A 23576-nucleotide genomic window follows, 5' to 3' on the forward strand; every position below is an offset into this window, starting at 1 on the left:
CTAATCAAAATACTACTTTATTCATGTTTTATTAACATATCATTTTCAAATTGTCTTATTTGGAGAGAGCGATGAAAGAGCAGGGAGTTTACTCTGCATCAGGGAAACAACTGGATATGAAACACTGACAATATTGCTGAAGGTCATTTTTGAAAATTGTAATGATTTTTTTCTTGCAACGATATGCCAAAATTGCACCTTGAGATTGATTTTGGAACAATTGACCCTCCCGCCCACCCACACCTCAAGATGCTATGGTTGCAAAGCAACAGAAGAACCATTGATGATGGTGATGATTCACATGTATAAAGGAGGTATTGTGGGTGGAGTTAATCGCTTACGGCCATACCACCCTGAACAAGCCCGATCTCGTCCGATCTCGGAAGCTAAGCAGGGTCGGGCCTGGTTAGTACTTGAATGGGAGACCGCCTGGGAATACCAGGTGCTGTAAGCTTTTTAGACTTTTCTTTGCAGAGGGCGCTGTTGCTGCTGCTTCAGAGGAGACACCTCTTGGAAAGAGCAGGAAAGACTGTTCATCAAAGGAAAAAAGAATATGGAACCCTCACATCATCACTGAAAGGTGAAAGTGAGCATTCATCAGATTTGTTTCTAATCAAAACACTACTTTATTCATGTTTTATTAACATATCATTTTCAAATGGTCTTATTTGGAGAGAGCGATGAAAGAGCAGGAAGTTTACTCTGCATCAGGGAAACAACTGGATATGAAACACTGACAATATTGCTGAAGGTCATTTTTGAAAATTGTAATGATTTTTTTCTTGCAACGATATGACAAAATTGCACCTTGAGATTGATTTTGGAACAATTGACCCTCCCGCCCACCCACACCTCAAGATGCTATGGTTGCAAAGCAACAGAAGAACCATTGATGATGGTGATGATTCACATGTATAAAGGAGGTATTGTGGGTGGAGTTAATCGCTTACGGCCATACCACCCTGAACAAGCCCGATCTCGTCCGATCTCGGAAGCTAAGCAGGGTCGGGCCTGGTTATTACTTGAATGGGAGACCGCCTGGGAATACCAGGTGCTGTAAGCTTTTTAGACTTTTCTTTGCAGAGGGCGCTGTTGCTGCTGCTTCAGAGGAGACACCTCTTGGAAAGAGCAGGAAAGACTGTTCATCAAAGGAAAAAAGAATATGGAACCCTCACATCATCACTGAAAGGTGAAAGTGAGCATTCATCAGATTTGTTTCTAATCAAAACACTACTTTATTCATGTTTTATTAACATATCATTTTCAAATGGTCTTATTTGGAGAGAGCGATGAAAGAGCAGGAAGTTTACTCTGCATCAGGGAAACAACTGGATATGAAACACTGACAATATTGCTGAAGGTCATTTTTGAAAATTGTAATGATTTTTTTCTTGCAACGATATGACAAAATTGCACCTTGAGATTGATTTTGGAACAATTGACCCTCCCGCCCACCCACACCTCAAGATGCTATGGTTGCAAAGCAACAGAAGAACCATTGATGATGGTGATGATTCACATGTATAAAGGAGGTATTGTGGGTGGAGTTAATCGCTTACGGCCATACCACCCTGAACACGCCCGATCTCGTCCGATCTCGGAAGCTAAGCAGGGTCGGGCCTGGTTAGTACTTGAATGGGAGACCGCCTGGGAATACCAGGTGCTGTAAGCTTTTTAGACTTTTCTTTGCAGAGGGCGCTGTTGCTGCTGCTTCAGAGGAGACACCTCTTGGAAAGAGCAGGAAAGACTGTTCATCAAAGGAAAAAAGAATATGGAACCCTCACATCATCACTGAAAGGTGAAAGTGAGCATTCATCAGATTTGTTTCTAATCAAAACACTACTTTATTCATGTTTTATTAACATATCATTTTCAAATTGTCTTATTTGGAGAGAGCGATGAAAGAGCAGGGAGTTTACTCTGCATCAGGGAAACAACTGGATATGAAACACTGACAATATTGCTGAAGGTCATTTTTGAAAATTGTAATGATTTTTTTCTTGCAACGATATGCCAAAATTGCACCTTGAGATTGATTTTGGAACAATTGACCCTCCCGCCCACCCACACCTCAAGATGCTATGGTTGCAAAGCAACAGAAGAACCATTGATGATGGTGATGATTCACATGTATAAAGGAGGTATTGTGGGTGGAGTTAATCGCTTACGGCCATACCACCCTGAACACGCCCGATCTCGTCCGATCTCGGAAGCTAAGCAGGGTCGGGCCTGGTTAGTACTTGAATGGGAGACCGCCTGGGAATACCAGGTGCTGTAAGCTTTTTAGACTTTTCTTTGCAGAGGGCGCTGTTGCTGCTGCTTCAGAGGAGACACCTCTTGGAAAGAGCAGGAAAGACTGTTCATCAAAGGAAAAAAGAATATGGAACCCTCACATCATCACTGAAAGGTGAAAGTGAGCATTCATCAGATTTGTTTCTAATCAAAATACTACTTTATTCATGTTTTATTAACATATCATTTTCAAATTGTCTTATTTGGAGAGAGCGATGAAAGAGCAGGGAGTTTACTCTGCATCAGGGAAACAACTGGATATGAAACACTGACAATATTGCTGAAGGTCATTTTTGAAAATTGTAATGATTTTTTTCTTGCAACGATATGCCAAAATTGCACCTTGAGATTGATTTTGGAACAATTGACCCTCCCGCCCACCCACACCTCAAGATGCTATGGTTGCAAAGCAACAGAAGAACCATTGATGATGGTGATGATTCACATGTATAAAGGAGGTATTGTGGGTGGAGTTAATCGCTTACGGCCATACCACCCTGAACACGCCCGATCTCGGAAGCTAAGCAGGGTCGGGCCTGGTTAGTACTTGAATGGGAGACCGCCTGGGAATACCAGGTGCTGTAAGCTTTTTAGACTTTTCTTTGCAGAGGGCGCTGTTGCTGCTGCTTCAGAGGAGACACCTCTTGGAAAGAGCAGGAAAGACTGTTCATCAAAGGAAAAAAGAATATGGAACCCTAACATCATCACTGAAAGGTGAAAGTGAGCATTCATCAGATTTGTTTCTAATCAAAACACTACTTTATTCATGTTTTATTAACATATCATTTTCAAATTGTCTTATTTGGAGAGAGCGATGAAAGAGCAGGGAGTTTACTCTGCATCAGGGAAACAACTGGATATGAAACACTGACAATATTGCTGAAGGTCATTTTTGAAAATTGTAATGATTTTTTTCTTGCAACGATATGCCAAAATTGCACCTTGAGATTGATTTTGGAACAATTGACCCTCCCGCCCACCCACACCTCAAGATGCTATGGTTGCAAAGCAACAGAAGAACCATTGATGATGGTGATGATTCACATGTATAAAGGAGGTATTGTGGGTGGAGTTAATCGCTTACGGCCATACCACCCTGAACACGCCCGATCTCGTCTGATCTCGGAAGCTAAGCAGGGTCGGGCCTGGTTAGTACTTGAATGGGAGACCGCCTGGGAATACCAGGTGCTGTAAGCTTTTTAGACTTTTCTTTGCAGAGGGCGCTGTTGCTGCTGCTTCAGAGGAGACACCTCTTGGAAAGAGCAGGAAAGACTGTTCATCAAAGGAAAAAAGAATATGGAACCCTAACATCATCACTGAAAGGTGAAAGTGAGCATTCATCAGATTTGTTTCTAATCAAAACACTACTTTATTCATGTTTTATTAACATATCATTTTCAAATTGTCTTATTTGGAGAGAGCGATGAAAGAGCAGGGAGTTTACTCTGCATCAGGGAAACAACTAGATATGAAACACTGACAATATTGCTGAAGGTCATTTTTGAAAATTGTAATGATTTTTTTCTTGCAACGATATGACAAAATTGCACCTTGAGATTGATTTTGGAACAATTGACCCTCCCGCCCACCCACACCTCAAGATGCTATGGTTGCAAAGCAACAGAAGAACCATTGATGATGGTGATGATTCACATGTATAAAGGAGGTATTGTGGGTGGAGTTAATCGCTTACGGCCATACCACCCTGAACACGTCCGATCTCGGAAGCTAAGCAGGGTCGGGCCTGGTTAGTACTTGAATGGGAGACCGCCTGGGAATACCAGGTGCTGTAAGCTTTTTAGACTTTTCTTTGCAGAGGGCGCTGTTGCTGCTGCTTCAGAGGAGACACCTCTTGGAAAGAGCAGGAAAGACTGTTCATCAAAGGAAAAAAGAATATGGAACCCTAACATCATCACTGAAAGGTGAAAGTGAGCATTCATCAGATTTGTTTCTAATCAAAACACTACTTTATTCATGTTTTATTAACATATCATTTTCAAATTGTCTTATTTGGAGAGAGCGATGAAAGAGCAGGGAGTTTACTCTGCATCAGGGAAACAACTGGATATGAAACACTGACAATATTGCTGAAGGTCATTTTTGAAAATTGTAATGATTTTTTTCTTGCAACGATATGCCAAAATTGCACCTTGAGATTGATTTTGGAACAATTGACCCTCCCGCCCACCCACACCTCAAGATGCTATGGTTGCAAAGCAACAGAAGAACCATTGATGATGGTGATGATTCACATGTATAAAGGAGGTATTGTGGGTGGAGTTAATCGCTTACGGCCATACCACCCTGAACACGCCCGATCTCGTCCGATCTCGGAAGCTAAGCAGGGTCGGGCCTGGTTAGTACTTGAATGGGAGACCGCCTGGGAATACCAGGTGCTGTAAGCTTTTTAGACTTTTCTTTGCAGAGGGCGCTGTTGCTGCTGCTTCAGAGGAGACACTTCTTGGAAAGAGCAGGAAAGACTGTTCATCAAAGGAAAAAAGAATATGGAACCCTCACATCATCACTGAAAGGTGAAAGTGAGCATTCATCAGATTTGTTTCTAATCAAAATACTACTTTATTCATGTTTTATTAACATATCATTTTCAAATTGTCTTATTTGGAGAGAGCGATGAAAGAGCAGGGAGTTTACTCTGCATCAGGGAAACAACTGGATATGAAACACTGACAATATTGCTGAAGGTCATTTTTGAAAATTGTAATGATTTTTTTCTTGCAACGATATGCCAAAATTGCACCTTGAGATTGATTTTGGAACAATTGACCCTCCCGCCCACCCACACCTCAAGATGCTATGGTTGCAAAGCAACAGAAGAACCATTGATGATGGTGATGATTCACATGTATAAAGGAGGTATTGTGGGTGGAGTTAATCGCTTACGGCCATACCACCCTGAACACGCCCGATCTCGTCCGATCTCGGAAGCTAAGCAGGGTCGGGCCTGGTTAGTACTTGAATGGGAGACCGCCTGGGAATACCAGGTGCTGTAAGCTTTTTAGACTTTTCTTTGCAGAGGGCGCTGTTGCTGCTGCTTCAGAGGAGACACCTCTTGGAAAGAGCAGGAAAGACTGTTCATCAAAGGAAAAAAGAATATGGAACCCTAACATCATCACTGAAAGGTGAAAGTGAGCATTCATCAGATTTGTTTCTAATCAAAACACTACTTTATTCATGTTTTATTAACATATCATTTTCAAATTGTCTTATTTGGAGAGAGCGATGAAAGAGCAGGGAGTTTACTCTGCATCAGGGAAACAACTGGATATGAAACACTGACAATATTGCTGAAGGTCATTTTTGAAAATTGTAATGATTTTTTTCTTGCAACGATATGCCAAAATTGCACCTTGAGATTGATTTTGGAACAATTGACCCTCCCGCCCACCCACACCTCAAGATGCTATGGTTGCAAAGCAACAGAAGAACCATTGATGATGGTGATGATTCACATGTATAAAGGAGGTATTGTGGGTGGAGTTAATCGCTTACGGCCATACCACCCTGAACACGCCCGATCTCGTCCGATCTCGGAAGCTAAGCAGGGTCGGGCCTGGTTAGTACTTGAATGGGAGACCGCCTGGGAATACCAGGTGCTGTAAGCTTTTTAGACTTTTCTTTGCAGAGGGCGCTGTTGCTGCTGCTTCAGAGGAGACACTTCTTGGAAAGAGCAGGAAAGACTGTTCATCAAAGGAAAAAAGAATATGGAACCCTCACATCATCACTGAAAGGTGAAAGTGAGCATTCATCAGATTTGTTTCTAATCAAAATACTACTTTATTCATGTTTTATTAACATATCATTTTCAAATTGTCTTATTTGGAGAGAGCGATGAAAGAGCAGGGAGTTTACTCTGCATCAGGGAAACAACTGGATATGAAACACTGACAATATTGCTGAAGGTCATTTTTGAAAATTGTAATGATTTTTTTCTTGCAACGATATGCCAAAATTGCACCTTGAGATTGATTTTGGAACAATTGACCCTCCCGCCCACCCACACCTCAAGATGCTATGGTTGCAAAGCAACAGAAGAACCATTGATGATGGTGATGATTCACATGTATAAAGGAGGTATTGTGGGTGGAGTTAATCGCTTACGGCCATACCACCCTGAACACGCCCGATCTCGTCCGATCTCGGAAGCTAAGCAGGGTCGGGCCTGGTTAGTACTTGAATGGGAGACCGCCTGGGAATACCAGGTGCTGTAAGCTTTTTAGACTTTTCTTTGCAGAGGGCGCTGTTGCTGCTGCTTCAGAGGAGACACCTCTTGGAAAGAGCAGGAAAGACTGTTCATCAAAGGAAAAAAGAATATGGAACCCTAACATCATCACTGAAAGGTGAAAGTGAGCATTCATCAGATTTGTTTCTAATCAAAACACTACTTTATTCATGTTTTATTAACATATCATTTTCAAATTGTCTTATTTGGAGAGAGCGATGAAAGAGCAGGGAGTTTACTCTGCATCAGGGAAACAACTGGATATGAAACACTGACAATATTGCTGAAGGTCATTTTTGAAAATTGTAATGATTTTTTTCTTGCAACGATATGCCAAAATTGCACCTTGAGATTGATTTTGGAACAATTGACCCTCCCGCCCACCCACACCTCAAGATGCTATGGTTGCAAAGCAACAGAAGAACCATTGATGATGGTGATGATTCACATGTATAAAGGAGGTATTGTGGGTGGAGTTAATCGCTTACGGCCATACCACCCTGAACACGCCCGATCTCGTCTGATCTCGGAAGCTAAGCAGGGTCGGGCCTGGTTAGTACTTGAATGGGAGACCGCCTGGGAATACCAGGTGCTGTAAGCTTTTTAGACTTTTCTTTGCAGAGGGCGCTGTTGCTGCTGCTTCAGAGGAGACACCTCTTGGAAAGAGCAGGAAAGACTGTTCATCAAAGGAAAAAAGAATATGGAACCCTAACATCATCACTGAAAGGTGAAAGTGAGCATTCATCAGATTTGTTTCTAATCAAAACACTACTTTATTCATGTTTTATTAACATATCATTTTCAAATTGTCTTATTTGGAGAGAGCGATGAAAGAGCAGGGAGTTTACTCTGCATCAGGGAAACAACTAGATATGAAACACTGACAATATTGCTGAAGGTCATTTTTGAAAATTGTAATGATTTTTTTCTTGCAACGATATGACAAAATTGCACCTTGAGATTGATTTTGGAACAATTGACCCTCCCGCCCACCCACACCTCAAGATGCTATGGTTGCAAAGCAACAGAAGAACCATTGATGATGGTGATGATTCACATGTATAAAGGAGGTATTGTGGGTGGAGTTAATCGCTTACGGCCATACCACCCTGAACACGTCCGATCTCGGAAGCTAAGCAGGGTCGGGCCTGGTTAGTACTTGAATGGGAGACCGCCTGGGAATACCAGGTGCTGTAAGCTTTTTAGACTTTTCTTTGCAGAGGGCGCTGTTGCTGCTGATTCAGAGGAGACACCTCTTGGAAAGAGCAGGAAAGACTGTTCATCAAAGGAAAAAAGAATATGGAACCCTAACATCATCACTGAAAGGTGAAAGTGAGCATTCATCAGATTTGTTTCTAATCAAAATACTACTTTATTCATGTTTTATTAACATATCATTTTCAAATTGTCTTATTTGGAGAGAGCGATGAAAGAGCAGGGAGTTTACTCTGCATCAGGGAAACAACTGGATATGAAACACTGACAATATTGCTGAAGGTCATTTTTGAAAATTGTAATGATTTTTTTCTTGCAACGATATGCCAAAATTGCACCTTGAGATTGATTTTGGAACAATTGACCCTCCCGCCCACCCACACCTCAAGATGCTATGGTTGCAAAGCAACAGAAGAACCATTGATGATGGTGATGATTCACATGTATAAAGGAGGTATTGTGGGTGGAGTTAATCGCTTACGGCCATACCACCCTGAACACGCCCGATCTCGGAAGCTAAGCAGGGTCGGGCCTGGTTAGTACTTGAATGGGAGACCGCCTGGGAATACCAGGTGCTGTAAGCTTTTTAGACTTTTCTTTGCAGAGGGCGCTGTTGCTGCTGCTTCAGAGGAGACACCTCTTGGAAAGAGCAGGAAAGACTGTTCATCAAAGGAAAAAAGAATATGGAACCCTAACATCATCACTGAAAGGTGAAAGTGAGCATTCATCAGATTTGTTTCTAATCAAAACACTACTTTATTCATGTTTTATTAACATATCATTTTCAAATTGTCTTATTTGGAGAGAGCGATGAAAGAGCAGGGAGTTTACTCTGCATCAGGGAAACAACTGGATATGAAACACTGACAATATTGCTGAAGGTCATTTTTGAAAATTGTAATGATTTTTTTCTTGCAACGATATGCCAAAATTGCACCTTGAGATTGATTTTGGAACAATTGACCCTCCCGCCCACCCACACCTCAAGATGCTATGGTTGCAAAGCAACAGAAGAACCATTGATGATGGTGATGATTCACATGTATAAAGGAGGTATTGTGGGTGGAGTTAATCGCTTACGGCCATACCACCCTGAACACGTCCGATCTCGGAAGCTAAGCAGGGTCGGGCCTGGTTAGTACTTGAATGGGAGACCGCCTGGGAATACCAGGTGCTGTAAGCTTTTTAGACTTTTCTTTGCAGAGGGCGCTGTTGCTGCTGCTTCAGAGGAGACACCTCTTGGAAAGAGCAGGAAAGACTGTTCATCAAAGGAAAAAAGAATATGGAACCCTAACATCATCACTGAAAGGTGAAAGTGAGCATTCATCAGATTTGTTTCTAATCAAAACACTACTTTATTCATGTTTTATTAACATATCATTTTCAAATTGTCTTATTTGGAGAGAGCGATGAAAGAGCAGGGAGTTTACTCTGCATCAGGGAAACAACTGGATATGAAACACTGACAATATTGCTGAAGGTCATTTTTGAAAATTGTAATGATTTTTTTCTTGCAACGATATGCCAAAATTGCACCTTGAGATTGATTTTGGAACAATTGACCCTCCCGCCCACCCACACCTCAAGATGCTATGGTTGCAAAGCAACAGAAGAACCATTGATGATGGTGATGATTCACATGTATAAAGGAGGTATTGTGGGTGGAGTTAATCGCTTACGGCCATACCACCCTGAACACGCCCGATCTCGTCCGATCTCGGAAGCTAAGCAGGGTCGGGCCTGGTTAGTACTTGAATGGGAGACCGCCTGGGAATACCAGGTGCTGTAAGCTTTTTAGACTTTTCTTTGCAGAGGGCGCTGTTGCTGCTGCTTCAGAGGAGACACCTCTTGGAAAGAGCAGGAAAGACTGTTCATCAAAGGAAAAAAGAATATGGAACCCTCACATCATCACTGAAAGGTGAAAGTGAGCATTCATCAGATTTGTTTCTAATCAAAATACTACTTTATTCATGTTTTATTAACATATCATTTTCAAATTGTCTTATTTGGAGAGAGCGATGAAAGAGCAGGGAGTTTACTCTGCATCAGGGAAACAACTGGATATGAAACACTGACAATATTGCTGAAGGTCATTTTTGAAAATTGTAATGATTTTTTTCTTGCAACGATATGCCAAAATTGCACCTTGAGATTGATTTTGGAACAATTGACCCTCCCGCCCACCCACACCTCAAGATGCTATGGTTGCAAAGCAACAGAAGAACCATTGATGATGGTGATGATTCACATGTATAAAGGAGGTATTGTGGGTGGAGTTAATCGCTTACGGCCATACCACCCTGAACACGCCCGATCTCGTCCGATCTCGGAAGCTAAGCAGGGTCGGGCCTGGTTAGTACTTGAATGGGAGACCGCCTGGGAATACCAGGTGCTGTAAGTTTTTTAGACTTTTCTTTGCAGAGGGCGCTGTTGCTGCTGCTTCAGAGGAGACACCTCTTGGAAAGAGCAGGAAAGACTGTTCATCAAAGGAAAAAAGAATATGGAACCCTCACATCATCCCTTAAAGGTGAAAGTGAGCATTCATCAGATTTGTTTCTAATCAAAACACTACTTTATTCATGTTTTATTAACATATCATTTTCAAACTGTCTTATTTGGAGAGAGCGATGAAAGAGCAGGGAGTTTACTCTGCATCAGGGAAACAACTGGATATGAAACACTGACAATATTGCTGAAGGTCATTTTTGAAAATTGTAATGATTTTTTTCTTGCAACGATATGACAAAATTGCACCTTGAGATTGATTTTGGAACAATTGACCCTCCCGCCCACCCACACCTCAAGATGCTATGGTTGCAAAGCAACAGAAGAACCATTGATGATGGTGATGATTCACATGTATAAAGGAGGTATTGTGGGTGGAGTTAATCGCTTACGGCCATACCACCCTGAACACGCCCGATCTCGTCCGATCTCGGAAGCTAAGCAGGGTCGGGCCTGGTTAGTACTTGAATGGGAGACCGCCTGGGAATACCAGGTGCTGTAAGCTTTTTAGACTTTTCTTTGCAGAGGGCGCTGTTGCTGCTGCTTCAGAGGAGACACCTCTTGGAAAGAGCAGGAAAGACTGTTCATCAAAGGAAAAAAGAATATGGAACCCTCACATCATCACTGAAAGGTGAAAGTGAGCATTCATCAGATTTGTTTCTAATCAAAACACTACTTTATTCATGTTTTATTAACATATCATTTTCAAATTGTCTTATTTGGAGAGAGCGATGAAAGAGCAGGGAGTTTACTCTGCATCAGGGAAACAACTGGATATGAAACACTGACAATATTGCTGAAGGTCATTTTTGAAAATTGTAATGATTTTTTTCTTGCAACGATATGACAAAATTGCACCTTGAGATTGATTTTGGAACAATTGACCCTCCCGCCCACCCACACCTCAAGATGCTATGGTTGCAAAGCAACAGAAGAACCATTGATGATGGTGATGATTCACATGTATAAAGGAGGTATTGTGGGTGGAGTTAATCGCTTACGGCCATACCACCCTGAACACAGCGCATGCGTGACGGATCAGCAGGTATCTTTTTTGAAATCGACGGACGTTGAGCACCACGGGTGACTCAGCTCCGCTCTCCTTTTTTCCCCCTTTTTTTCTCTATCTACTGAACATTTAAATGAGATAATAGAATTAAAATACAGCAAAGGACTGAGAGATACCCCCCCCCAACAGTGTCGCACTGTCTGGGGGAATCTATTTAAGTTTGTTTTCCCCCTCCCTCTTCTAATCCTCCACTTTGGAGCGCTTTATGTTTAAAAAAAAAAAAAAAATCATGACGGACCTCACGGCGACAACACGGAACGGAAAAACGATGAATGAGACAGACAGCGGACAAGAAAATGAAGGAAAGAAGAACAGAGAATTAAACGACACGGAGAGGGACGGGAAGAAACTCACCGTGAGTGTAGAAACAGAAGGAGAGGAGGAAGTAAGCACCATGACGCTGATGCGGTGCGTGCGCGAGCTGTGCGGAGGACTGGTGGCATGCCGATACATAAATCCCAGGAAACACGAGATGACAATGAGCCATCCAAAAGGGAAGGAGAGGCTGATGGAGGGATTCAGGATTGGGGAGACAAGAGTCCACGCTAGAGAGCTCTGCAACGACGAGTTGGTGGTCTCCTTCCTGAACATACCATACTACATAGAGGACAAGGAAATAATGGAGAAGCTGCGTGGATGGGGAGTGACACCAGTCACAGCAGTAAGGAGACGGATGTGGCCGGGGACACAAGTGGCAGACGGGACACGATTCCTTAAAGTGAAGTTTAATGACGAGATCCAGTCCCTCCCATACTCAACAAAATTTAACACAGCCCTCGGAACGGAGTATTTCAGAGTAATTCACGACAAACAAACAAAAGTCTGCAGGATGTGCATGCAGCCAGGGCACATCCTGAGAGAGTGCCCAGAGTTTCAGTGTCACAGATGCGGAGTTCAGGGGCACTACGCAAGGGAATGCGGAAGCCAAATGGACAGGACAAGAGAAAAGAACGGACCCAAAGACGGGAAAGAGAACACCATGGAGATAGAAGGAATAGAAGGAGACACGGAGGAGGAAGAAAGCGAGGGAGAGGCGGGGAGTGAGGACTCGGATGGCAGCGACGGGGAGCGCGGAGCAGCGGAGGAGATGGAGATGACAGAGGCGATCATGATGTCAGCGGCGGAGACGAAGGGAGCAGCGGGGACGGAGTTAGCAGCGGTGAACGAGACAGCAGCGGAGAAAGAGAAGACAACGGGGACGGTGACGACAACGGGGACGGTGACAACGACGGAGAAGGTGACAACAGCGGCGACGGAGTCAGAAGCGACGAAGCAGACAGCAGCGGAGACGGAGAAGGAAGCGAAGACGGTGACAACGGCGGTGACGGTGGCAACAGCGGTGATGAAGATAGCAGCGGTGAACGCAACAGCGGTGAAGGAGAACGAGGCTGCAGCGGAAAAGGACGGAGTGAGCGGAGAGAAGAAAGCACAAACACACATAGAAGGAGAGGAAGCAGATAAGAAAACAAATGATCAAGACATGGACATGGACTTAATGACCCAAATAATGCAACTAAGAAAGAGACAAAACCCTCAGAGGCAACAGAGACAGTACAAGAAAAGCAAAAGCAAAAACAAATGAACATAACAATACTTATGATAACGATCTTAACGATAAACGCAAGAGGGCTGAACAAAAGGTGGAAAAGACAACACATATATAACCTGAGTGAGTATGATATAATATGTATCCAAGAGACACACTGGGATGAAAGATGCATGATTGAAGTAAAGAAAGAATGGACAGGGGAAATATACTCAAATAATGGTGATGGGAAAGCTAGGGGAGTAGCTATATTAGTGAAAAAAGGAGCGGTGGGGAAGGTGAAGATGTGTGAGAACGATGGTGAAGGGAGGCTGATAGCGATTAAATTTAAACATATGAATGAAGAAATAAAACTCATAAATATACATGCAGCAAACACATAGAAGGAGAGAAGGATGATGTTCGAACAAATGGGAGTAATGTGTGAAAGCAACAGCTTAATAGTAGGCGATTTCAATGTATGGTGTGGAAAATTAGATGTCTCTGGGAAAATGAAATTTAAAAACGACTCATCAAGAGGGGCATTACAAAAGATAAAAAGAGAGAAAAAACTGTGTGATGTGTGGAGGGAAAGAAACCCAGAGGCAAAAGTATTTTCGAGGAAACAAGTGGTGAAGGGAGAACTAAAACAAAGCAGAATAGACTTAGTGTTAAGTACAAAAAAATTAGCAGAAACAATAGGTGAAATACAGTACAAAATAACAACACTCAGCGATCACATGATGCTAAAATTCACGCTAGGGCAAGAAACAAAGACAAGAGGAGGTGGGGTGTGGTGTTTGAATGGAGAGCTACTTAAGGAAAAAAAATATAAAGAAGGTGTGAGAGAATACATAAAATGGGAGATGAATGAGAGAATGTATGAGGAGGATATAGGGCGGTGGTGGGAAAAATTAAAAGAAGGAATAAAAGAAATAAGCAAAAAATATGGTAGGAACAAGAGCAAGAAAGGGAAAGAGAGAGAAAAGTGGTTAGTGAGGGAGATAGAAAGAGAGGAAGAGAAAGCTGAAAAAGAGGAAAATTATGACACAAAAGAGTACATTAAAAAAAAAAATGAACTAAAAGAAATAGAACAGGGAAAATGCCAAGGAGCAATCATCAGAAGCAGAGCAAGATACACCATAGAGGGAGAGAAATGCACAGGATATTTCCTAGGGCTAGAGAAAACAAGGCAGAAAAACAACTACATTGAACAAGTGGAGGGAAAGAGAGGAGAGAAGATAAAAGACATAGCTGGAATAGTAGAGAGAGTAGAAGAATTTTACAGAGAGCTGTACAAGAAAGAAGAGGTAGACAATGAGAGTAGCAGACAAGTGATTGAGAAAATAAAGAATAGGATAAGCGAGAATGACAGAGAGATGTGTGAGGGAGAGATAAGTAGAGAGGAGATAGAGACAGCAATAAGCGGGTTAGGGAGAAATAAAAGTCCAGGAACAGACGGCTTAATAGGAGAATTCTACATAGAGTTTAGAGAAGAATTAACACCAGTATTAGAGAAGTTGTATAAATGGATAGAAGAAAAGGGAAAGATACCGCAAAGCATGACAACAGGGCTAGTAAGCATAATTCACAAAAAAGGGAGCAGGGATAATTTAGAAAATTATAGACCACTGACAATGTTAAATGGCGACTATAAAATCTTAGCAAAGGTATTAGCAAACAGGATAAAGAAAGTAATAGGGACGGTGGTTGGGAGCACACAAGCATATAGCATACCAGGTAGGGACATAGCAGACACTATAAGCAGCATCAGAGACACAATAACATACATGAAAGAGAACAGGAAAGGGATAGTACTAAGCATAGATCAAAACAAAGCATTCGACAGAGTAGACCACAGTTATCTATATAAAGTATTAGGGAAAGCAGGTTTTGGAAATAAGATGATAGGGAGGATTAGGACAATGTATGAGAAAGCAGCAAGCAAGGTAAAAATTAATGGAATAATCACAAATGAATTTAGAATAGAAAGATCAGTAAGACAGGGATGTCCGTTATCGGCTCTCCTGTACGCATTGTCCGCAGAGCCGTTAGCGGCATTAATATTACAAAATAAGAAAATAAAGGGCATAGAACTACCGGGTGGACAGGTGAGCACGTTATACCAATATGCAGACGACACAACGGTGACAGTGGTAGACAAGGAAAGCGTAGCAGAGACGTTAGAAAGTGTAGAACTATTTGGTAGGGCATCAGGAGCAAAATTAAATATAGAAAAATCAGAAATCATGTGCATAGGAGAGAGCAGAGTAGGGGAAGAAGTAAAAAGACTAAAAGAGAACAACGAATACATGAAGGTGTTAGGAGTGAACTTAGGGATTGAAGATAGAGAAGGGAGAGATAGGCAATATGAAGGGATAGTAAACAACATAAAAAAGACGTTGGGAATGTGGAAACGGAGAGGATTAAAACTGAAAGGGAAAGTGATAGTGGTAAATGCACTAATCATGAGCAAATTAATATATATAATGAATGTTTTGGATGTGCCAGAGAAAGTGCTGAAGGAAGTAGACAAGATAGTGAGTGACTTCCTGTGGGATGGGAAGGGGGCAAGAATAGCAAAGGAAGTCCTAGAAAATGAGTATGAAGATGGAGGCCTAAAACTGATCAACCTGGAAAAGAAAAAGAAAGCACTAAGAGTAAAAATGATGACGAGGTATCTAAAGAACAAGAAAGATCAAGTGTGGAAGGTGTTCTTGGGAGAGGCAATTAAAAAGAGTGGAGGATGTGGTGAAAGTGGTGTGTACATGGAACTGAAGAAAGGGATGATGTCTGAAACAACAGAGATCCTCAAAGAAATGCTTGGAGCATGGGGGGAATTCCTAAAAACTGTGACGTATGACTGCAAGAATGTGAAGCAAGTATGGGAGCAACCAGTTTTTCTAAACCCAAAAATAACAATTAATGGAGCAACAATATACAACAGAACCATATGGAATGCAGGGATCAGGAAAGTAAAGGATATAGTGTACGAGCATGTTCCAGGCTTCATGGGAGCACAAGCGATAGTGGATGAAGTAAGAGGGAGGGGGGACGAGATATGGTTGGGAACAGCAGAAGCAATAATGGAAAAAATTAAGAAGGCAATGCCGAAAGAATGGATGGACATGATTGAGAGAGAGGCTGGGGTGAGGGAAGAAAGAGAGATAGAAATGTATGTGGGCAAAGGAGAGAGCAGAATGAGTCTGAACTGTGTGAAAACAAAAATACTCTATAAATGTTTAAGAGGGGAAGAAGTGAGAAGACCGGCTGCTGAGAATGTATGGAAGAAAGTTATGGATGGACTGGATGCAGAAAAGATATGGATGAATCTAAGAGTGAAATGGAACAGCATAGAGTGTGAAAACTTTGATTATCTCTTGAGACACAATAGAATTTTCAATAACCTGATCATAAGCAAGTTTGATGTGAATGTGAAAAAGGAATGTGATGTGTGTAAGATAAAAGTGGAAACATGTATGCATGAGTTTGTCGAATGCAGTGAGTTAGAAAGTTTCTTTGAGAGGATGAAAGGAACGATAAGCAGATGCTGGGAAGGGAAATTGATAGAAAGGATGGAATGGAGAAAGATGTGGCTGTTTGGGATGAATGGCAGAGTGAAAGAGTGTAATATTAATCTGTTAAACTATGTGTTGAGTCATGCAAGATATGCAGTTAAACTCAGGAGAAACTTGGCCCATTATGAAAAGAAAAAAGCTGAAGTATGGAGTGTGTTTAAAAACATGATAAAAAGAGATGTAAACATGATACACAGATACACGGAAAAAGAAGAGTTCAAAAAAGGATTTGTGGATGGAAGCACTCTGATAGAGGTAACAGATGATGGGAATGTGGAATTTGATTTCGGCAAAAATGAATGAAAAGTGTTGTATGTGCCAGCTGTAAGTGTCAATATGTAATGGCAGTTTTAAAAAATTAGGTGTCTTCTTTTTGGTTATGATTTGTTTTGTTTTGTTTTTTTGTTTATTTTATTTTATTTTATTTTTATTTTTATTTATTTATTTATTTATTTATTTTTGTTTGTTTTTTGTTTGTTTTGTTGTTGCTTTTTCTGATGTTTTCTCATTTTCTGACTTAAATATTCATTATCTATGGAAGTGTGGGTCTTATCTCAGACAGTAGTCTGAGATAATGACGAGATATGTATATAAATGTAATATCTGTACATAAAATGTATGAAAATTATGTATTTTTGATAATAAAAAAAAAAAAAAAAACATGCCCGATCTCGTCCGATCTCGGAAGCTAAGCAGGGTCGGGCCTGGTTAGTACTTGGATGGGAGACCGCCTGGGAATACCAGGTGCTGTAAGCTTTTTAGACTTTTCTTTGCAGAGGGCGCTGTTGCTGCTGCTTCAGAGGAGACACCTCTTGGAAAGAGCAGGAAAGACTGTTCATCAAAGGAAAAAAGAATATGGAACCCTCACATCATCACTGAAAGGTGAAAGTGAGCATTCATCAGATTTGTTTCTAATCAAAACACTACTTTATTCATGTTTTATTAACATATCATTTTCAAATGGTCTTATTTGGAGAGAGCGATGAAAGAGCAGGGAGTTTACTCTGCATCAGGGAAACAACTGGATATGAAACACTGACAATATTGCTGAAGGTCATTTTTGAAAATTGTAATGATTTTTTTCTTGCAACGATATGACAAAATTGCACCTTGAGATTGATTTTGGAACAATTGACCCTCCCGCCCACCCACACCTCAAGATGCTATGGTTGCAAAGCAACAGAAGAACCATTGATGATGGTGATGATTCACATGTATAAAGGAGGTGTTGTGGGTGGAGTTAATCGCTTACGGCCATACCACCCTGAACACGCCTGATCTCGGAAGCTAAGCAGGGTCGGGCCTGGTTAGTACTTGAATGGGAGACCGCCTGGGAATACCAGGTGCTGTAAGCTTTTTAGACTTTTCTTTGCAGAGGGCGCTGTTGCTGCTGCTTCAGAGGAGACACCTCTTGGAAAGAGCAGGAAAGACTGTTCATCAAAGGAAAAAAGAATATGGAACCTTCACATCATCACTGAAAGGTGAAAGTGAGCATTCATCAGATTTGTTTCTAATCAAAACACTACTTTATTCATGTTTTATTAACATATCATTTTCAAATTGTCTTATTTGGAGAGAGCGATGAAAGAGCAGGGAGTTTACTCTGCATCAGGGAAACAACTGGATATGAAACACTGACAATATTGCTGAAGGTCATTTTTGAAAATTGTAATGATTTTTTTCTTGCAACGATATGCCAAAATTGCACCTTGAGATTGATTTTGGAACAATTGACCCCCCCAACCCACCCACACATCAAGATGCTATGGTTGCAAAGCAACAGAAGAACCATTGATGATGGTGATGATTCACATGTATAAAGGAGGTATTGTGGGTGGAGTTAATCGCTTACGGCCATACCACCCTGAACACGCCCGATCTCGTCCGATCTCGGAAGCTAAGCAGGGTCGGGCCTGGTTAGTACTTGAATGGGAGACCGCCTGGGAATACCAGGTGCTGTAAGCTTTTTAGACTTGTCTGTGCAGAGGGCGCTGTTGCTGCTGCTTCAGAGGAGACACCTCTTGGAAAGAGCAGGAAAGACTGTTCATCAAAGGAAAAAAGAATATGGAACCCTCACATCATCACTGAAAGGTGAAAGTGAGCATTCATCAGATTTGTTTCTAATCAAAACACTACTTTATTCATGTTTTATTAACATATCATTTTCAAATTGTCTTATTTGGAGAGAGCGATGAAAGAGCAGGGAGTTTACTCTGCATCAGGGAAACAACTGGATATGAAACACTGACAATATTGCTGAAGGTCATTTTTGAAAATTGTAATGATTTTTTTCTTGCAACGATATGACAAAATTGCACCTTGAGATTGATTTTGGAACAATTGACCCTCCCGCCCACCCACACCTCAAGATGCTATGGTTGCAAAGCAACAGAAGAACCATTGATGATGGTGATGATTCACATGTATAAAGGAGGTATTGTGGGTGGAGTTAATCGCTTACGGCCATACCACCCTGAACACGCCCGATCTCGTCCGATCTCGGAAGCTAAGCAGGGTCGGGCCTGGTTAGTACTTGAATGGGAGACCGCCTGGGAATACCAGGTGCTGTAAGCTTTTTAGACTTTTCTTTGCAGAGGGCGCTGTTGCTGCTGCTTCAGAGGAGACACCTCTTGGAAAGAGCAGGAAAGACTGTTCATCAAAGGAAAAAAGAATATGGAACCCTCACATCATCACTGAAAGGTGAAAGTGAGCATTCATCAGATTTGTTTCTAATCAAAACACTACTTTATTCATGTTTTATTAACATATCATTTTCAAATTGTCTTATTTGGAGAGAGCGATGAAAGAGCAGGGAGTTTACTCTGCATCAGGGAAACAACTGGATATGAAACACTGACAATATTGCTGAAGGTCATTTTTGAAAATTGTAATGATTTTTTTCTTGCAACGATATGACAAAATTGCACCTTGAGATTGATTTTGGAACAATTGACCCTCCCGCCCACCCACACCTCAAGATGCTATGGTTGCAAAGCAACAGAAGAACCATTGATGATGGTGATGATTCACATGTATAAAGGAGGTATTGTGGGTGGAGTTAATCGCTTACGGCCATACCACCCTGAACACGCCCGATCTCGTCCAATCTCGGAAGCTAAGCAGGGTAGGGCCTGGTTAGTACTTGAATGGGAGACCGCCTGGGAATACCAGGTGCTGTAAGCTTTTTAGACTTTTCTTTGCAGAGGGCGCTGTTGCTGCTGCTTCAGAGGAGACACCTCTTGGAAAGAGCAGGAAAGACTGTTCATCAAAGGAAAAAAGAATATGGAACCCTCACATCATCACTGAAAGGTGAAAGTGAGCATTCATCAGATTTGTTTCTAATCAAAACACTACTTTATTCATGTTTTATTAACATATCATTTTCAAATTGTCTTATTTGGAGAGAGCGATGAAAGAGCAGGGAGTTTACTCTGCATCAGGGAAACAACTGGATATGAAACACTGACAATATTGCTGAAGGTCATTTTTGAAAATTGTAATGATTTTTTTCTTGCAACGATATGCCAAAATTGCACCTTGAGATTGATTTTGGAACAATTGACCCTCCCGCCCACCCACACCTCAAGATGCTATGGTTGCAAAGCAACAGAAGAACCATTGATGATGGTGATGATTCACATGTATAAAGGAGGTATTGTGGGTGGAGTTAATCGCTTACGGCCATACCACCCTGAACACGCCCGATCTCGTCCGATCTCGGAAGCTAAGCAGGGTCGGGCCTGGTTAGTACTTGAATGGGAGACCGCCTGGGAATACCAGGTGCTGTAAGCTTTTTAGACTTTTCTTTGCAGAGGGCGCTGTTGCTGCTGCTTCAGAGGAGACACCTCTTGGAAAGAGCAGGAAAGACTGTTCATCAAAGGAAAAAAGAATATGGAACCCTCACATCATCACTGAAAGGTGAAAGTGAGCATTCATCAGATTTGTTTCTAATCAAAATACTACTTTATTCATGTTTTATTAACATATCATTTTCAAATTGTCTTATTTGGAGAGAGCGATGAAAGAGCAGGGAGTTTACTCTGCATCAGGGAAACAACTGGATATGAAACACTGACAATATTGCTGAAGGTCATTTTTGAAAATTGTAATGATTTTTTTCTTGCAACGATATGCCAAAATTGCACCTTGAGATTGATTTTGGAACAATTGACCCTCCCGCCCACCCACACCTCAAGATGCTATGGTTGCAAAGCAACAGAAGAACCATTGATGATGGTGATGATTCACATGTATAAAGGAGGTATTGTGGGTGGAGTTAATCGCTTACGGCCATACCACCCTGAACAAGCCCGATCTCGTCCGATCTCGGAAGCTAAGCAGGGTCGGGCCTGGTTAGTACTTGAATGGGAGACCGCCTGGGAATACCAGGTGCTGTAAGCTTTTTAGACTTTTCTTTGCAGAGGGCGCTGTTGCTGCTGCTTCAGAGGAGACACCTCTTGGAAAGAGCAGGAAAGACTGTTCATCAAAGGAAAAAAGAATATGGAACCCTCACATCATCACTGAAAGGTGAAAGTGAGCATTCATCAGATTTGTTTCTAATCAAAACACTACTTTATTCATGTTTTATTAACATATCATTTTCAAATGGTCTTATTTGGAGAGAGCGATGAAAGAGCAGGAAGTTTACTCTGCATCAGGGAAACAACTGGATATGAAACACTGACAATATTGCTGAAGGTCATTTTTGAAAATTGTAATGATTTTTTTCTTGCAACGATATGACAAAATTGCACCTTGAGATTGATTTTGGAACAATTGACCCTCCCGCCCACCCACACCTCAAGATGCTATGGTTGCAAAGCAACAGAAGAACCATTGATGATGGTGATGATTCACATGTATAAAGGAGGTATTGTGGGTGGAGTTAATCGCTTACGGCCATACCACCCTGAACAAGCCCGATCTCGTCCGATCTCGGAAGCTAAGCAGGGTCGGGCCTGGTTATTACTTGAATGGGAGACCGCCTGGGAATACCAGGTGCTGTAAGCTTTTTAGACTTTTCTTTGCAGAGGGCGCTGTTGCTGCTGCTTCAGAGGAGACACCTCTTGGAAAGAGCAGGAAAGACTGTTCATCAAAGGAAAAAAGAATATGGAACCCTCACATCATCACTGAAAGGTGAAAGTGAGCATTCATCAGATTTGTTTCTAATCAAAACACTACTTTATTCATGTTTTATTAACATATCATTTTCAAATGGTCTTATTTGGAGAGAGCGATGAAAGAGCAGGAAGTTTACTCTGCATCAGGGAAACAACTGGATATGAAACACTGACAATATTGCTGAAGGTCATTTTTGAAAATTGTAATGATTTTTTTCTTGCAACGATATGACAAAATTGCACCTTGAGATTGATTTTGGAACAATTGACCCTCCCGCCCACCCACACCTCAAGATGCTATGGTTGCAAAGCAACAGAAGAACCATTGATGATGGTGATGATTCACATGTATAAAGGAGGTATTGTGGGTGGAGTTAATCGCTTACGGCCATACCACCCTGAACACGCCCGATCTCGTCCGATCTCGGAAGCTAAGCAGGGTCGGGCCTGGTTAGTACTTGAATGGGAGACCGCCTGGGAATACCAGGTGCTGTAAGCTTTTTAGACTTTTCTTTGCAGAGGGCGCTGTTGCTGCTGCTTCAGAGGAGACACCTCTTGGAAAGAGCAGGAAAGACTGTTCATCAAAGGAAAAAAGAATATGGAACCCTCACATCATCACTGAAAGGTGAAAGTGAGCATTCATCAGATTTGTTTCTAATCAAAACACTACTTTATTCATGTTTTATTAACATATCATTTTCAAATTGTCTTATTTGGAGAGAGCGATGAAAGAGCAGGGAGTTTACTCTGCATCAGGGAAACAACTGGATATGAAACACTGACAATATTGCTGAAGGTCATTTTTGAAAATTGTAATGATTTTTTTCTTGCAACGATATGCCAAAATTGCACCTTGAGATTGATTTTGGAACAATTGACCCTCCCGCCCACCCACACCTCAAGATGCTATGGTTGCAAAGCAACAGAAGAACCATTGATGATGGTGATGATTCACATGTATAAAGGAGGTATTGTGGGTGGAGTTAATCGCTTACGGCCATACCACCCTGAACACGCCCGATCTCGTCCGATCTCGGAAGCGAAGCAGGGTCGGGCCTGGTTAGTACTTGAATGGGAGACCGCCTGGGAATACCAGGTGCTGTAAGCTTTTTAGACTTTTCTTTGCAGAGGGCGCTGTTGCTGCTGCTTCAGAGGAGACACCTCTTGGAAAGAGCAGGAAAGACTGTTCATCAAAGGAAAAAAGAATATGGAACCCTCACATCATCACTGAAAGGTGAAAGTGAGCATTCATCAGATTTGTTTCTAATCAAAATACTACTTTATTCATGTTTTATTAACATATCATTTTCAAATTGTCTTATTTGGAGAGAGCGATGAAAGAGCAGGGAGTTTACTCTGCATCAGGGAAACAACTGGATATGAAACACTGACAATATTGCTGAAGGTCATTTTTGAAAATTGTAATGATTTTTTTCTTGCAACGATATGCCAAAATTGCACCTTGAGATTGATTTTGGAACAATTGACCCTCCCGCCCACCCACACCTCAAGATGCTATGGTTGCAAAGCAACAGAAGAACCATTGATGATGGTGATGATTCACATGTATAAAGGAGGTATTGTGGGTGGAGTTAATCGCTTACGGCCATACCACCCTGAACACGCCCGATCTCGGAAGCTAAGCAGGGTCGGGCCTGGTTAGTACTTGAATGGGAGACCGCCTGGGAATACCAGGTGCTGTAAGCTTTTTAGACTTTTCTTTGCAGAGGGCGCTGTTGCTGCTGCTTCAGAGGAGACACCTCTTGGAAAGAGCAGGAAAGACTGTTCATCAAAGGAAAAAAGAATATGGAACCCTAACATCATCACTGAAAGGTGAAAGTGAGCATTCATCAGATTTGTTTCTAATCAAAACACTACTTTATTCATGTTTTATTAACATATCATTTTCAAATTGTCTTATTTGGAGAGAGCGATGAAAGAGCAGGGAGTTTACTCTGCATCAGGGAAACAACTGGATATGAAACACTGACAATATTGCTGAAGGTCATTTTTGAAAATTGTAATGATTTTT

General features: G+C 41.6%; 21 non-coding genes and 7 pseudogenes across 21 annotated transcripts; all 28 read left to right on the forward strand.

The window, feature by feature from the left end:
• Positions 1-335: 335 nt before the first annotated feature.
• Positions 336-454, forward strand: LOC138408792 (5S ribosomal RNA). The gene has a single exon (XR_011242112.1). It is a non-coding gene; the product is annotated as a 5S ribosomal RNA (ribosomal RNA).
• A 490-nt stretch (positions 455-944) lies between these two features.
• On the forward strand, positions 945-1063 carry LOC138409162 (5S ribosomal RNA). The gene has a single exon (XR_011242482.1). It is a non-coding gene; the product is annotated as a 5S ribosomal RNA (ribosomal RNA).
• A 490-nt stretch (positions 1064-1553) lies between these two features.
• On the forward strand, positions 1554-1672 carry LOC138407998 (5S ribosomal RNA). Its single transcript, XR_011241316.1, has one exon. It is a non-coding gene; the product is annotated as a 5S ribosomal RNA (ribosomal RNA).
• A 490-nt stretch (positions 1673-2162) lies between these two features.
• Positions 2163-2281, forward strand: LOC138407999 (5S ribosomal RNA). Its single transcript, XR_011241317.1, has one exon. It is a non-coding gene; the product is annotated as a 5S ribosomal RNA (ribosomal RNA).
• A 490-nt stretch (positions 2282-2771) lies between these two features.
• Positions 2772-2880, forward strand: LOC138409523 (5S ribosomal RNA; annotated as a pseudogene).
• A 490-nt stretch (positions 2881-3370) lies between these two features.
• On the forward strand, positions 3371-3489 carry LOC138408243 (5S ribosomal RNA). Its single transcript, XR_011241562.1, has one exon. It is a non-coding gene; the product is annotated as a 5S ribosomal RNA (ribosomal RNA).
• Positions 3490-3979: 490 nt separating this feature from the next.
• On the forward strand, positions 3980-4088 carry LOC138409710 (5S ribosomal RNA; annotated as a pseudogene).
• A 490-nt stretch (positions 4089-4578) lies between these two features.
• On the forward strand, positions 4579-4697 carry LOC138408001 (5S ribosomal RNA). Its single transcript, XR_011241319.1, has one exon. It is a non-coding gene; the product is annotated as a 5S ribosomal RNA (ribosomal RNA).
• A 490-nt stretch (positions 4698-5187) lies between these two features.
• Positions 5188-5306, forward strand: LOC138408002 (5S ribosomal RNA). Its single transcript, XR_011241320.1, has one exon. It is a non-coding gene; the product is annotated as a 5S ribosomal RNA (ribosomal RNA).
• A 490-nt stretch (positions 5307-5796) lies between these two features.
• On the forward strand, positions 5797-5915 carry LOC138408003 (5S ribosomal RNA). The gene has a single exon (XR_011241321.1). It is a non-coding gene; the product is annotated as a 5S ribosomal RNA (ribosomal RNA).
• Positions 5916-6405: 490 nt separating this feature from the next.
• LOC138408004 (5S ribosomal RNA) lies at positions 6406-6524 on the forward strand. Its single transcript, XR_011241322.1, has one exon. It is a non-coding gene; the product is annotated as a 5S ribosomal RNA (ribosomal RNA).
• A 490-nt stretch (positions 6525-7014) lies between these two features.
• Positions 7015-7133, forward strand: LOC138408244 (5S ribosomal RNA). Its single transcript, XR_011241563.1, has one exon. It is a non-coding gene; the product is annotated as a 5S ribosomal RNA (ribosomal RNA).
• A 490-nt stretch (positions 7134-7623) lies between these two features.
• LOC138409711 (5S ribosomal RNA) lies at positions 7624-7732 on the forward strand (annotated as a pseudogene).
• Positions 7733-8222: 490 nt separating this feature from the next.
• Positions 8223-8331, forward strand: LOC138409524 (5S ribosomal RNA; annotated as a pseudogene).
• Positions 8332-8821: 490 nt separating this feature from the next.
• LOC138409713 (5S ribosomal RNA) lies at positions 8822-8930 on the forward strand (annotated as a pseudogene).
• Positions 8931-9420: 490 nt separating this feature from the next.
• On the forward strand, positions 9421-9539 carry LOC138408005 (5S ribosomal RNA). The gene has a single exon (XR_011241323.1). It is a non-coding gene; the product is annotated as a 5S ribosomal RNA (ribosomal RNA).
• A 490-nt stretch (positions 9540-10029) lies between these two features.
• On the forward strand, positions 10030-10148 carry LOC138408430 (5S ribosomal RNA). Its single transcript, XR_011241749.1, has one exon. It is a non-coding gene; the product is annotated as a 5S ribosomal RNA (ribosomal RNA).
• A 490-nt stretch (positions 10149-10638) lies between these two features.
• Positions 10639-10757, forward strand: LOC138408006 (5S ribosomal RNA). The gene has a single exon (XR_011241324.1). It is a non-coding gene; the product is annotated as a 5S ribosomal RNA (ribosomal RNA).
• A 6913-nt stretch (positions 10758-17670) lies between these two features.
• Positions 17671-17779, forward strand: LOC138409676 (5S ribosomal RNA; annotated as a pseudogene).
• A 491-nt stretch (positions 17780-18270) lies between these two features.
• LOC138408007 (5S ribosomal RNA) lies at positions 18271-18389 on the forward strand. Its single transcript, XR_011241325.1, has one exon. It is a non-coding gene; the product is annotated as a 5S ribosomal RNA (ribosomal RNA).
• Positions 18390-18879: 490 nt separating this feature from the next.
• On the forward strand, positions 18880-18998 carry LOC138408008 (5S ribosomal RNA). The gene has a single exon (XR_011241326.1). It is a non-coding gene; the product is annotated as a 5S ribosomal RNA (ribosomal RNA).
• A 490-nt stretch (positions 18999-19488) lies between these two features.
• Positions 19489-19607, forward strand: LOC138408807 (5S ribosomal RNA). Its single transcript, XR_011242127.1, has one exon. It is a non-coding gene; the product is annotated as a 5S ribosomal RNA (ribosomal RNA).
• Positions 19608-20097: 490 nt separating this feature from the next.
• Positions 20098-20216, forward strand: LOC138408009 (5S ribosomal RNA). Its single transcript, XR_011241327.1, has one exon. It is a non-coding gene; the product is annotated as a 5S ribosomal RNA (ribosomal RNA).
• A 490-nt stretch (positions 20217-20706) lies between these two features.
• LOC138408793 (5S ribosomal RNA) lies at positions 20707-20825 on the forward strand. Its single transcript, XR_011242113.1, has one exon. It is a non-coding gene; the product is annotated as a 5S ribosomal RNA (ribosomal RNA).
• A 490-nt stretch (positions 20826-21315) lies between these two features.
• LOC138409163 (5S ribosomal RNA) lies at positions 21316-21434 on the forward strand. The gene has a single exon (XR_011242483.1). It is a non-coding gene; the product is annotated as a 5S ribosomal RNA (ribosomal RNA).
• A 490-nt stretch (positions 21435-21924) lies between these two features.
• On the forward strand, positions 21925-22043 carry LOC138408010 (5S ribosomal RNA). The gene has a single exon (XR_011241328.1). It is a non-coding gene; the product is annotated as a 5S ribosomal RNA (ribosomal RNA).
• A 490-nt stretch (positions 22044-22533) lies between these two features.
• Positions 22534-22652, forward strand: LOC138408434 (5S ribosomal RNA). The gene has a single exon (XR_011241753.1). It is a non-coding gene; the product is annotated as a 5S ribosomal RNA (ribosomal RNA).
• A 490-nt stretch (positions 22653-23142) lies between these two features.
• Positions 23143-23251, forward strand: LOC138409525 (5S ribosomal RNA; annotated as a pseudogene).
• The last annotated feature ends 325 nt before the right edge of the window (positions 23252-23576 follow it).

Source organism: Paralichthys olivaceus, chromosome 5 (genome assembly GCF_024713975.1).
Source record: "Paralichthys olivaceus isolate ysfri-2021 chromosome 5, ASM2471397v2, whole genome shotgun sequence".
Classification (NCBI taxonomy): domain Eukaryota; kingdom Metazoa; phylum Chordata; class Actinopteri; order Pleuronectiformes; family Paralichthyidae; genus Paralichthys; species Paralichthys olivaceus.